Source organism: Protomyctophum parallelum (assembly GCF_964188405.1).
Source record: "Protomyctophum parallelum genome assembly, chromosome: 3".
NCBI lineage: Eukaryota > Metazoa > Chordata > Actinopteri > Myctophiformes > Myctophidae > Protomyctophum > Protomyctophum parallelum.
The window spans coordinates 20,681,867-20,693,636 of NC_139698.1; positions in this window are offsets into that span (position 1 = coordinate 20,681,867).

Genomic DNA, 11,770 nt, shown 5'->3' on the forward strand with positions numbered 1-11,770 from the left:
TGAATTTGCTAAAGCTTGATATGCATGATATGCTGAGTCACCATGCTGCACCTGTGATGTAAGTGCACAGAATATCAATATGAAGCAACTGAAGAACATGTTATTTCAACGGTAGTGGACGGAGAGAGAGGATTTTTTTGTCCAACCACGAAAACTGCAACCAATGGGTGCGAAGAGGGGCACAACCACGGGCGGGACTTGACAAAGGGTGAATTCTCATTGGCTGCGTTTAAAGCAGTGGTTTTCAACCAGTGGTCCGGGGACCACCAGTGGTCCTTGAGGAGGTTCCAAGTGGTCCCCCCCCCCCCCCCCCCCCAGCTAAATGATGGAGAGTTGGTAACCAAATACACTCTTTAACTCTCGAGAGCATAAACAAATTAAACCCATTTTGTTTCATTTTCCGTGCTAAATTACCGTTAAACATCTGCATTACTTCATTTACAAGAAGTCTACACAAATTTAGAGGACGTAAAATAATTGTCGTTTTGATCGTTTGCCTGCTGTCTCTCCTTATGGTACCAATATCGATACAGCGTGGAATTGTGGACAATAATCACATCCAACGATAACGACATATTCTTTTTTTTTTGGGTCCGAGGGAGGCTAAATCTCATTCTCAAAATGGTGGTCTGTGACTCGAATGTTGAATAAATAATGGACCTTGATATGCAAACGGTTGGAAACCACTGGTCTAAAAGCGTCTAGAAATCCCATTACACGTATCACCTATTGTAAACGAGAGGATTCTCTAAACGCTTCCTTCCAGGGGTGCTAAGCAAAAGCAGCAACAACAAGCAGCACCGAGTGAGACCTCTGCAAATTCATGTCTACAAGTGTAGCCAAGGTCGATCACTATAATCCAAACGCCTCTAGATGACCCAAAGTGACCGATGTTTTTTGAACCTGAACCAAAGCACATTCCTTTGTGTGAGTTTGTGTGTCCTACGGTGAAGTGTACACATGGCTATTGTGGTTGATTTAAAGTGACAGGGAAACAAATGGTTCTGCAGTCCCCGGAGTCAAGACGTGACCTCTCTGCAGGCATGCTGATTTTCTTTTTCTTTTTTTTTTTATCTAGCACACGTTGCCCTGAAATGGCCCTCGCTCTGTAATGTAGTCTACCGTACTTTAACCACGTTAACCCCAGCTAGGTCATAATATTCGCAAAAATATTCTGCGAAATCCCATCAAAAAGTGCTTTTACGTATGTTGTTTTTTGGAAAATGTTACGATGCCAGGTTTGGCGTGGGTTTAAAAAAGTGAATGAATGAAACTGAATTAAAAACTATAGTAATGACCGCCTGGACCTCTGTCGAGATACATGGTGCCTGATCTTCAATCCTGCATGACCCAGACCCAGATCCAGGCTCGGTTCCACTACCAAATACCAATGAGGCTGTGTGTGTTTTTTAACCCATTTTGACCTGAGATCAGATTAAAAAAATGTCTGTTTGAAAATGACAGTTTTCTGAAAAAGCTGTTTCTATGTCAGTCGTTCTTCGATTTTTCAAAAATAGCAGACCTACAAGCTTGTAGATCTGCTATTTTTCAATAGCTAAAGCATAACATAATGCTAACACCAAAATGGGTTAAAATGATGTGCGATTTAGTGCCCTGGATGTTAAAACCAATTGATGTGTAAACCAGATAATTGTGTCATCATCATGGGATTAAACTAGGGGTGGGCGATATGGACAAAACTTTTATCACGATATTTTTTCAAGCTTATCACGATACACGATATTATCACGATATTTTCGCGCGCGGTTTTTTATGGTTATTTTTCAAGTTACTTAACAGTACAAGGTAACAAAAATTTAAGAAATACCATTTAGACTGTATTTAGACATTTAAATACCATGAGAAACTCCTCATCGGTATGTGCACGAGCACACACACCCCACACTATTATAATGTAGCTGTCAGCAGAAACCGCTTGTTGTCATTTTTTTATATTTTATGTCTTGCAAATGTATGCTCTACCATACTATAGCATCACACAAAAGCAACAGAAATAGCAGATCCGCAAGCTCTGCTTATCGTCTCTGTCGGTGGAAATCCCATATAGGATTCAAATTCAAAAAGGGCTAAAGTAGCAGATCTACAAGCTCAAATCATGTCACTTCACTCACACATCTTGTGCTTGTGGATCTTCTACTTTTGCTGCTTTTGTGTGACGCTGTAATTGTATCAGTGATGTAAATAGGTTTTCAATGTAATGGGTCCCGGGATGCACAGGTGGTCATTCAAATGATTCCCAAAAAGTTGTTATGAGTCCCATTTGGCCTTTAGTGTGGTCAACTTTTTGAGGGCACAAGGCCAAGTGCCAGGGCATGAAGGCCATCAATTAAAACAATGATTTTAAGTCCCCGGTCATCATTATTTTAGCTTAAAAGGTTAAGGATGATTACATTTTTATTTATTTAAAGGCGAACATTGGTTCAGAACAGTGCTTCTTAAATAAATAATCACAGCTTTAAATAACAAAATATAAGTAGCTACTGTTGTAAAATATTGTAAACATGTCTGTAACATGGGGTCCCAGTGCAGAGATGAAAATCACAATGAAAAGGCCCTGTCACCCTGGGCTAATTCATATACATTTAATTTGGGGGTCCTTGAAATTCCTGGATAAGTCCTTGAAATGCCTGAAGAAGGTCAGTAGAACGAAAGCTTGCCAAAAATAAATTGATTGTGCACAGATCTGAGTGTGCGGAGCTTCCCTTTATTTTTTCTCTTATTCCCTTTGTGGCTCCAGCACCTCTCTAAAGTTTTTTTCAGCGGATGAGCGGTGGTTCCTTTTCTATTGGGGTCCTTGAAATTAAAATGGCTGAGGATCACTGGATTAAACTGAGTTAATTCACAGAAAATACATTCATTTGTATAGCCCTATGTTTCTGTTCTGCCTCGTCTGTTTTTGTTCTGATATTGTCACAACTGTGATTGATATGTTCCTTGCTTTTACCTTCTAACTTTGTTTCTTAAGGTGCTTTATAAATAACATTTCATTTTACTTACTTACATAACTTTTGAATGAGGGCTTGGTTTAGAAAAGATTATTTTGTGCTAAAGTAATACATTGAATAACATGTAGATGTTAAGGCTAAACTGGCATATGGCATTGTGGGGGTGCAGGACTGAGGACTCTGGAGATAAATCAAGTGTAAAAAGCATTTTGTACACTTGTGTGCTTATGAACATTTACCACGTTATGTCCGCATTGATACAGAAATTAATGATTATTAAGCGAGCGACGCGTGTACAGTGAGCGGCGCGCACTCTGGTGCTTGGCTACTTGGCTACTAGCCGTGGCCAGCCTAACGCCAGGGCTCCACCGGGCGAGTTGCGTCTCCGTCGCGTGCGTCAACAAACGAACCAGTTCAATTTTAATTGATTAAAAGGGGAACATTCTGTGATGGTGACGGAGACGCGATGCTGATGCGCCCGGTGAAGCCCCGGTGTTACGGACAATTTACTCTGTAGCGTAGCAGACGATAGCGTGGTAAATGGTGGTGGAGGAGTCCTGCAGTCTATGCTGTTGTTTTGTGAGTTTATATCCATGAAGACGAGTCACGTTGGTCTTAACACACGGGCTCTGTCTGTGTGACAGACGTGGAGTTCTTTTTGGGAACTATAAACACGTCGCCCTTCCTCGACATGTTGAGCTGTTTACTACATGAGGCTACAGCTCAGCGCAATGCTGTTTCCCTCTGCCTAGAAGAAAGGGGGCGGGGACTTTGGGAGTGCTGAGAACTCAACAGAGTTATAAGCAAACCACGCCGTCCATTGGGGTGCCGTAGCAACGTGTGGTTAGCTTGTAGATCTTTTATTTTTTGTGAACGAAACTGTCGTACTGCAGAAGTAAAAATTACGGCATAGAACTGCATATATAGAGTGTGCATTCACTGTCTGATGCAGCACATTTATCGTGATGAAAACGATAACTCTAAAAAGCCATATCGTGGAGACGTTGTATCGTCCCGACGATAATTATCGCCATATCGTCCACCCCTAGATTAAACTTGGCTGTTTAGACCCGTAGGTCTATCTAAAATGTACTGCATAACAATGTGAAGTGAAGTGGTGCCTTTGGGGGCACACGCAAAGTCCATAGACTTGGCTGCCACATGACATAATGACTGAAAGCCAGTCATTGAAGAGCCCCCTAAAAAGAAAAGAGGGAGAAAGTGAGGCCTGACATCTAAAGGTGAGGAGCATGCATACCGAATGGTGGTCTGCCATAATAAAGCTGCTTTTGGTGATTGTCATTATCTGCTGTACTCGATAGGTGGTGGTGCCATCATCTGGTACCACAGAACAGCGCGGTCCTGTTTGAATCTTTCACTGAGATGTCAGGCTTCACGCACATTTTGGATTTGGGGCTTGGTTACACTTTTTTAACCCATTCAGAACGGGAACCCCTTTTTGTTGTTTTAAGCATTATGTTATACTTTAGCTATTGAAAGAAATAGCAGATCTACAAGCTCATAGCGCGGCACCGAGTGCCGAGCTTGTAGGTCTGCAATTTTTTTAAGAATCGTCAAAATGTGGTGCAAAATGGAACGAGATATTTTCGGACGGGGCTCGGCCAATTTCATATGATTTTGGGCGTCTTTGACATGAAATATTGAGCACCACTGATATAGAAACAGGTAATTCAGAAAACTGTCATGATTTCGAAAAACATTTTTTAATTTCCAGTGTTAAAGAAATACTGGAATGATTGTTCACGGTGAGTGCACAGAATGTACCTTATCACAGTCGTTAATTTCATTTAATACATTTTCAAATGTAAAAAAGCAGAAATGGCTGATCTACAAGCTTACAGCGTGTCACAAAGTAAGCATTGTAAGCTTTATAGATCAGCTATTTATATCAGCTAAGTATAAAATTAATACATAGGTCTGTTATTTCTTTGAATACCGGTATTTATTATTATTATTCGTCATAAAGGGACTACGTGAAAAACACTTATTTTAAGGATTTATAAATATTATCAACAGAAAGCAACAGGAGCAGTTATTGAATTGACTATACTTTGTGATGATTTAAGTAAAATGTCATATGTAGTGGGAAAATATCAGAAAACAATATCTGCCCTTTGCAATTTTTGATTACCAAACCAAAAGCAGAAATGTTTAAAAGAATAAAATAAATGTATTCAATGTGTTCCAATGATCCCATGACACAATTAAATCGTTAATCTCAATTATTTGTGTGACGATTAATCGGCGACTTAAATGTTATAATCGTGACAGCCCCAGATATAGAACACGTGCATGCTCACTTAGGCCTCATTCACACCTATCAAACACCAATCAAGCAAATGTTTGGTCGTTTTTTTTAGGCCACCACACTGCTTTTCCAATGGGAGTCACATGGTTTGATCAAACATTTGTGTTTGATTTCTGATTGCTGGTGGTGTTCTGCCTCATCAAACACAAAATGTTCGGTCAAACCATTGGAAAAGCATTGTGTTGGCCTAAAAAAAACGGTGTTTGGTACGTGTGAATGAGGCCATACAGTATCTTTAATCAACCACTTGAGCCCTAAATGCTTTGTGGTGCATGCCGTGGGCTGAGGATAGCCAATCTACAAGCTCACAACGCGCTGGGATGCAAAGCCTTGTGATCTTATAGATCTGTGTGTGTTTCTTTCATTATATTGCCTAATGATCTGCCCAAAATGGGGATGCCAGTGGTTTAACGAATTGATGTCCTATAGTCTGTGTCCTCATTGGTTGTGGATCAGAATCACATGTTAATGTTTACCGGTGATTTATTAAACACACTTCCTCTTCTGATCCTCAAATGTATCTATAGGCGTGTATGCTGGTGATACTATAATTTATACAGTATGTATTAATTTATAATAAAAATAGACCATAATAGTTGTACTGTTAGTAAAAAATATATATATTATATGTTGGAGTGTACAGTATTTAGACATTTCAAGCCTTGGTGTGCCTACTGCATTGGTTTTTATTCTTTATTTTTTTTTGACAAGGCTGCATTCAAGTTCAGTCGATTCTGAAAGTGGAACATTCAAATATAGGAAAGTAAAATGAAGTTGATGTAATTTGGTAATGCCAGTAATAAATAAACTGCACTTTCTAGTTCTACTTATACATTTGGAGTTGAGCAGAATTATAATGAATGCACCACGTACAGCTTTATAGTTTTTACAAAGACATTCCTCTCTAGACATGTTACTGACACAATGGTGACCTGGAGAAAACCTGTTCTTTCTGAAGCAGCGTTGTATCTTGTGGGACTCACTACTGAATAAAAGAAATGCTGAAACGGATGTTGGGTATAGGTTTTCATTTACTTTGACTCTCTTTGTTTGAAGAAGCTGTTTGTTTGACACCGTGAGCCCTAATTTATACTTTGTTATATTATACGATGGTGCAGTGACTCGTACTGTGAAATGCAACGATCAGGCTGTGACCCCCAAAGTCATCATATGAAGCCTATGATTATTTTTCGGGGTCCCCAGTTCAAATAATATTATTTGACCCCTATTTGAACTTAGAAGCACTTGGAATTGTAGGAGTTGTTTACTTTTAGTTTGACACCACAGATATACAGTAGGCTATATATCTCTCCCCCCCCCTCTCTCTCTCTCTCTCTGGTTTGCTCTCTTTCCAAACAACTCTACTCCTCTACAATCTTCTTGCCTTTAGACCTGACCTCCGCCAACCTTCTCTTCTTCACCTGCTCATTTCTCTGTCATTCAAACAACAATCTGAGCAGCCGGCCAGTGTTAGCCGCAGCACTCATTCCAATCCACCGTGTTGGTGTTTAGCAAAACTCGCGAAATATATGCTGTTATTTCCAGGACTGTGCATTCTGCAGCCATACAAAGAAATTAGACCTGGCATTTTGGAGTTATTGGACCAAGATGAACAACGATGAAGTATGAGACTTGTTTATACTGTAATGACATGCCCAAAAAATGCCCATAAGTTTGTGTACCCTATCATTTTGTAGAGAAGGTTGTTGTCTTGAGTTAGACTCTATCTATAGTTTTGGTTTCACTTTGTCTATTGGGCAGTAGTAGAAGCCAGTAGGCTACTGTAGTACTCTAGCCCATCGGTTCCCAGCCTTTTTATACTGAAGTACCACCTCAGAAAATATTTGTCTCTCCAAAGTACCACCATAATAACTGATGTTAAAAATACAGGAGCGTATACCTGGCTTTTTTGTTCCATTCCTCAGCCAATAATGCAGCTGCTCTAGCCAGCTCTGTCTCTGACAAAACTCTGTCTACCCAGCTGGCACAAGACGTCTACTTGACGTTAGGATAACGTTGTACTCCAACGTTGGATGACCATCGTTGGTTGGTTGGATATGAAAGTTTGATTGACGTCATAACCCAACGTTGGTCTGACATAAAAACCTAACGTTGGTCTGACATCATAAACTAACGTTGGTCTGACATCATAAACCAACGTTGGATGACTATCGTTTTTTGGTTGGATATGAACGTTTGATTGACGTCATAACCTAACGTTGGTCTGAAATAAAAACCTAACGTTGGTCTGACATCATAAACTAACGTTGGTCTGACATCTGGATGACCATTGTTTTTTGGTTGGATATGAAAGTTTGATTGACGTCATAACCCAACGTTGGTCTGACATCATAAACTAACGTTGATCTGACATCATAAACCAACGTTGGATGACCATTGTTTGGTTGGATATGAAAGTTTGATTGACGTCATAACCCAACGTTGGTCTGACATCATAAACTAACGTTGATCTGACATCATAAACCAACGTTGGATGACCATTGTTTGGTTGGATATGAAAGTTTGATTGACGTCATAACCCAACGTTGGTCTGACATAAAAAGCTAACGTTGGTTTGACATCATAAACTAATGTTGGTCTGACATCAGGATGACCATTGTTCTTTGGTTGGATATGAAAGTTTGATTGACGTCATAACCCAACGTTGGTCTGACATAAAAACCTAACGTTGGTCTGACATCATAAACAAACATTGGTCTAACATCATAAAATAACGTTGGTCTAACATCATAAACCAACGTTGATTTGACATAACCTAACGTTGGTTTGACATCATAACCTAACGTTGGTCTGACATCATAAACTAACGTTGGTCTGACATCATAAACTAACGTTGGTCCGACATCATAACCTAACGTTGGACTGACATCATAAACTAACGTTGGTTTGACATCATAACCCAGCATTGGCTTGATGTCAACCTACGTTAGATATATGCTGAATTTTGGTTGGCCTCTTAATGTTATAGGCCACATTGTATTTTAGTTGAGAATATAATGTCAATCCAATGTTGGTATGATGTCAACCTCCAACATTTCCCACTGGGCACAGGACATCTGGAGGACAGATTAAGGTTTTTTTTTTAAAGTTTTAACAAGGTGAAAATACAATAGCACACAATATTATTTTACAAAGTTTAATAGAACATTATTAAATATTTCCTTAAACATGTAATTAGCATATTGGAATATGTATGCAGGTAATAGTCATATTGTGGTCCAAAGAGTTACAGGTTTCGTTAATAGGTTCATAGCCCAAATTTCCTTTGTAGGAAAACAAATTATTCAATTTGTGAAACTTTAAAATGATTATACAATACGAATGGATAAAAACAATATGGTGCATCTTTGAGGCATGTCTATAAAATATGTACCAAAGGCAAAAACATCAAAAAGACTGAATGAGAAATAACACAATAACACAAATAAAATCACTTAAAATTTAAATGTAATTAGTACATTAAGGAGAGAAAGAGAGACTCGTCGGGAGTGTATGTACAGTATCTGTTGCTATCAGCACTACCACACTCACAGTACCATGTGACACTGTGTGCTCCATCATTCACTTTTTATTTTGTTTTCAAGCTGTCTGAGCTTACTGTCCTGTTTCCAGCTCTATCATGAGCTGCCGCAAATCAGTTGGAGTCTTCTCTGCCAAGTTCTGTTTAAATTGTAGAGGGATTGTGTTCTTCTTTAGTTCCCCTAAAGATAAATGACAGAAATAAGCTATTGTAACAACTGTAGCTTGATATTTACATTATGAAATGTAAAGTATTGACTGACACATATCTGTTCAAAAGTTTGGTATCAGTGAGAAATTGTTATTTTAAAATTAAATGAGTTTGCAGATACGAGTTCTGTCTCTGCTGGACAATGTAGGGATATTCAACTATATTGTGGATTCTAGAGAACATGACATCAACATAAATTAGAATGCCTAAGGTCTATAAAGATAGACGGCTGTACTTACTTAATTTTCACAGTGACTGGTGCAAACTTTCTTTCTTTTTTGTATTAGCCAAAACAAGTGAATGCTGTTTTGGGTTTTGGCACCTACATACAGTTGGCTAGAGGCCAAATGTATCCGATCATATTATGCCCCCTACACCATATAAAATAAAGAAAATGTCAAGGAAAAGTTACATTGAGAAATTACATTTTTTAACTTACCATATACAACATCAAAAAGACGCAGGCCCCAGGGACTTAATTCTTGCCATGATGTCGACTAAGGTTGTACTGAAGTGTCAGTTCTTCTTGGTGCATCATCCAATGAATTATTCCCTGTGTCTCCAACGATGACAACCTGAGAGTATGGTAAAAGTCGCAGGAAGGAATGCCATATTAAGTGCATTAACAGCTAAGATATAATTATATGACCGTTCTGTAATGTCTTGCAGAAAACCGCGAGTTGAGAAAACAGGCTTGAAAGGTTCACTTCTGTGGACTCTTAGCTACATGTTTAAGCATTTATTTCATATTTACATGTCAATTTCAGCTCTGACATTTATTTCAGACATGCTCTAGTATGTGAAGAGTCTGCCGGACTGCTATTAACTCATTTTGGATTAAAAAAAAAATAATAATAATAAGCAGGCCTGCTTTATTGTCAACTGGCAAGTAATAGTCAAGTTCAGTATAGTGTGGATGTACTCACCCGATGGTTTTCTACTTGAGAGGACCTTTGATCTTGATGTCTCCCTTGCTCCCATTTTTCTTTCTTTCTTTACATTTGCATGTGCCCGGTCACACAGTCCTATAGTGAATGAAAATGATAATAAATACAACACATTATGAATGATAGACTATACAGATTTAAAGGTATATAATGCTTGAAACAAGATAGTTAATTTGGACAATTAGACTTTCACAAATGACACAAATCTTTCTGAGAAAAGAAAGAGGACAATGTATTGTGAACCCTATGGTAAACATTGACTCGTTGGTTGAGTGAAACATCAGATCCCTATACCCTTTCATTATTAACACTATAAACTTTTACGTATTTCACTGCTGACTGTAGGCGTTATGGGCAGTCCCCCTCCTCACTGCTGCCAGCAGCCATTGTTGTCAGCTTCCATACAAAATGACTGCTGGCTCCTTTGCGAACCATTGCGAGTATGATCACTACACTCACAACAAAAATCACAAATTTCCTATAGTAGATGGTCAGTGTGCCATCTGTCAACTTTACCGTGTCAAATAAATACTAATCTACAATGTAGGCATTTAGCAGACACCTTTTATCCAGTAAGCAGGGTAATGCAATGCAGAGACGTAGAGTCTCAGTAAACTAAGATTACAGGTAAACCAGCTCATCCAATTGTTCAAATTACAACCAATTTATGGACTTACTTTGGATTTGGTGGAGATTTGGTGGTGATTTCTGATGTCCTTTATTGCCCGGATCACACCAGTTTCTCATTTTGAAGTGTTTGGAAGCTGAAGACACAAAAGCGTGCACACACACACACACACACACACACACACACACACACACACACACACACACACACACACACACACACACACACACACACACACACAGCAAATGTATTAGTCTTAGTCTTTTGAGACTGCTGGTGTTATATGAAAATAGTCAAAAAGTGCTGCAAGTGTGATTGTGTAGACCAACTCATTTAGCTGGGGAGTGTAAAATGAAATGAAACCAAATGAACCAGTGATGGCCCATTTGGTTTCATTTTACAAGAGTTAAGGGTCCATTTGGTTACCAGCTCTCCATCATTTAGATGGGGACCACCTGGAGCCCCCTCAGGGACCACTGGTGGTCCCCGGACCACTGTTTGAGAACCACTTCTCTCAATGATTACTATAACAATAAAGAGCTATTTAATACTGTTACTAAACAAATACTCTAGATAGCATCACAATATATATCTAACACTGTTACTGAACAAACAATAGTAATGATTACTATCACAATATAGAGCTATTTAACACTGTTATTGAACAAAACTATAAAAAGCTTAGTTTATTATTACCTGTAATGGTCCATCATTGCTCCAACCTCTCTCTGTCTGTGTGCCACAAGTCTCCATGTCCATGATGCAGATTTAATCCAACAAATAGATCGGCAGCTACTTGTTTTCCTGTTAAACAGCCTTTTGGTGATTTTATTTTGGTTTGCTTTAACTTGTTAACTTCAGCTGTCTGATCATGGTGAGCCAAACTGCTGCTGTGTGTGCATGCCTGCTGTGCATTCAAAAAGAACACTCTGTTCCAGTGGACAAGTCACATGTGAGTCAAGAGCCAATGGGCTGCCTGCAACTCATAGCCAGCCAATCACCTTTCAGTTTTGTTCAAAAATGCTTTGGTGGGCTGGCAAAGGATGTCTGCAATGCATTGTGGGACTTGTTGGGGTAATACGTTGAAACAACGTTGAATATTGGTTAATTACCAACACAACTTAAATCCAACCAAATATCAACGTCAGT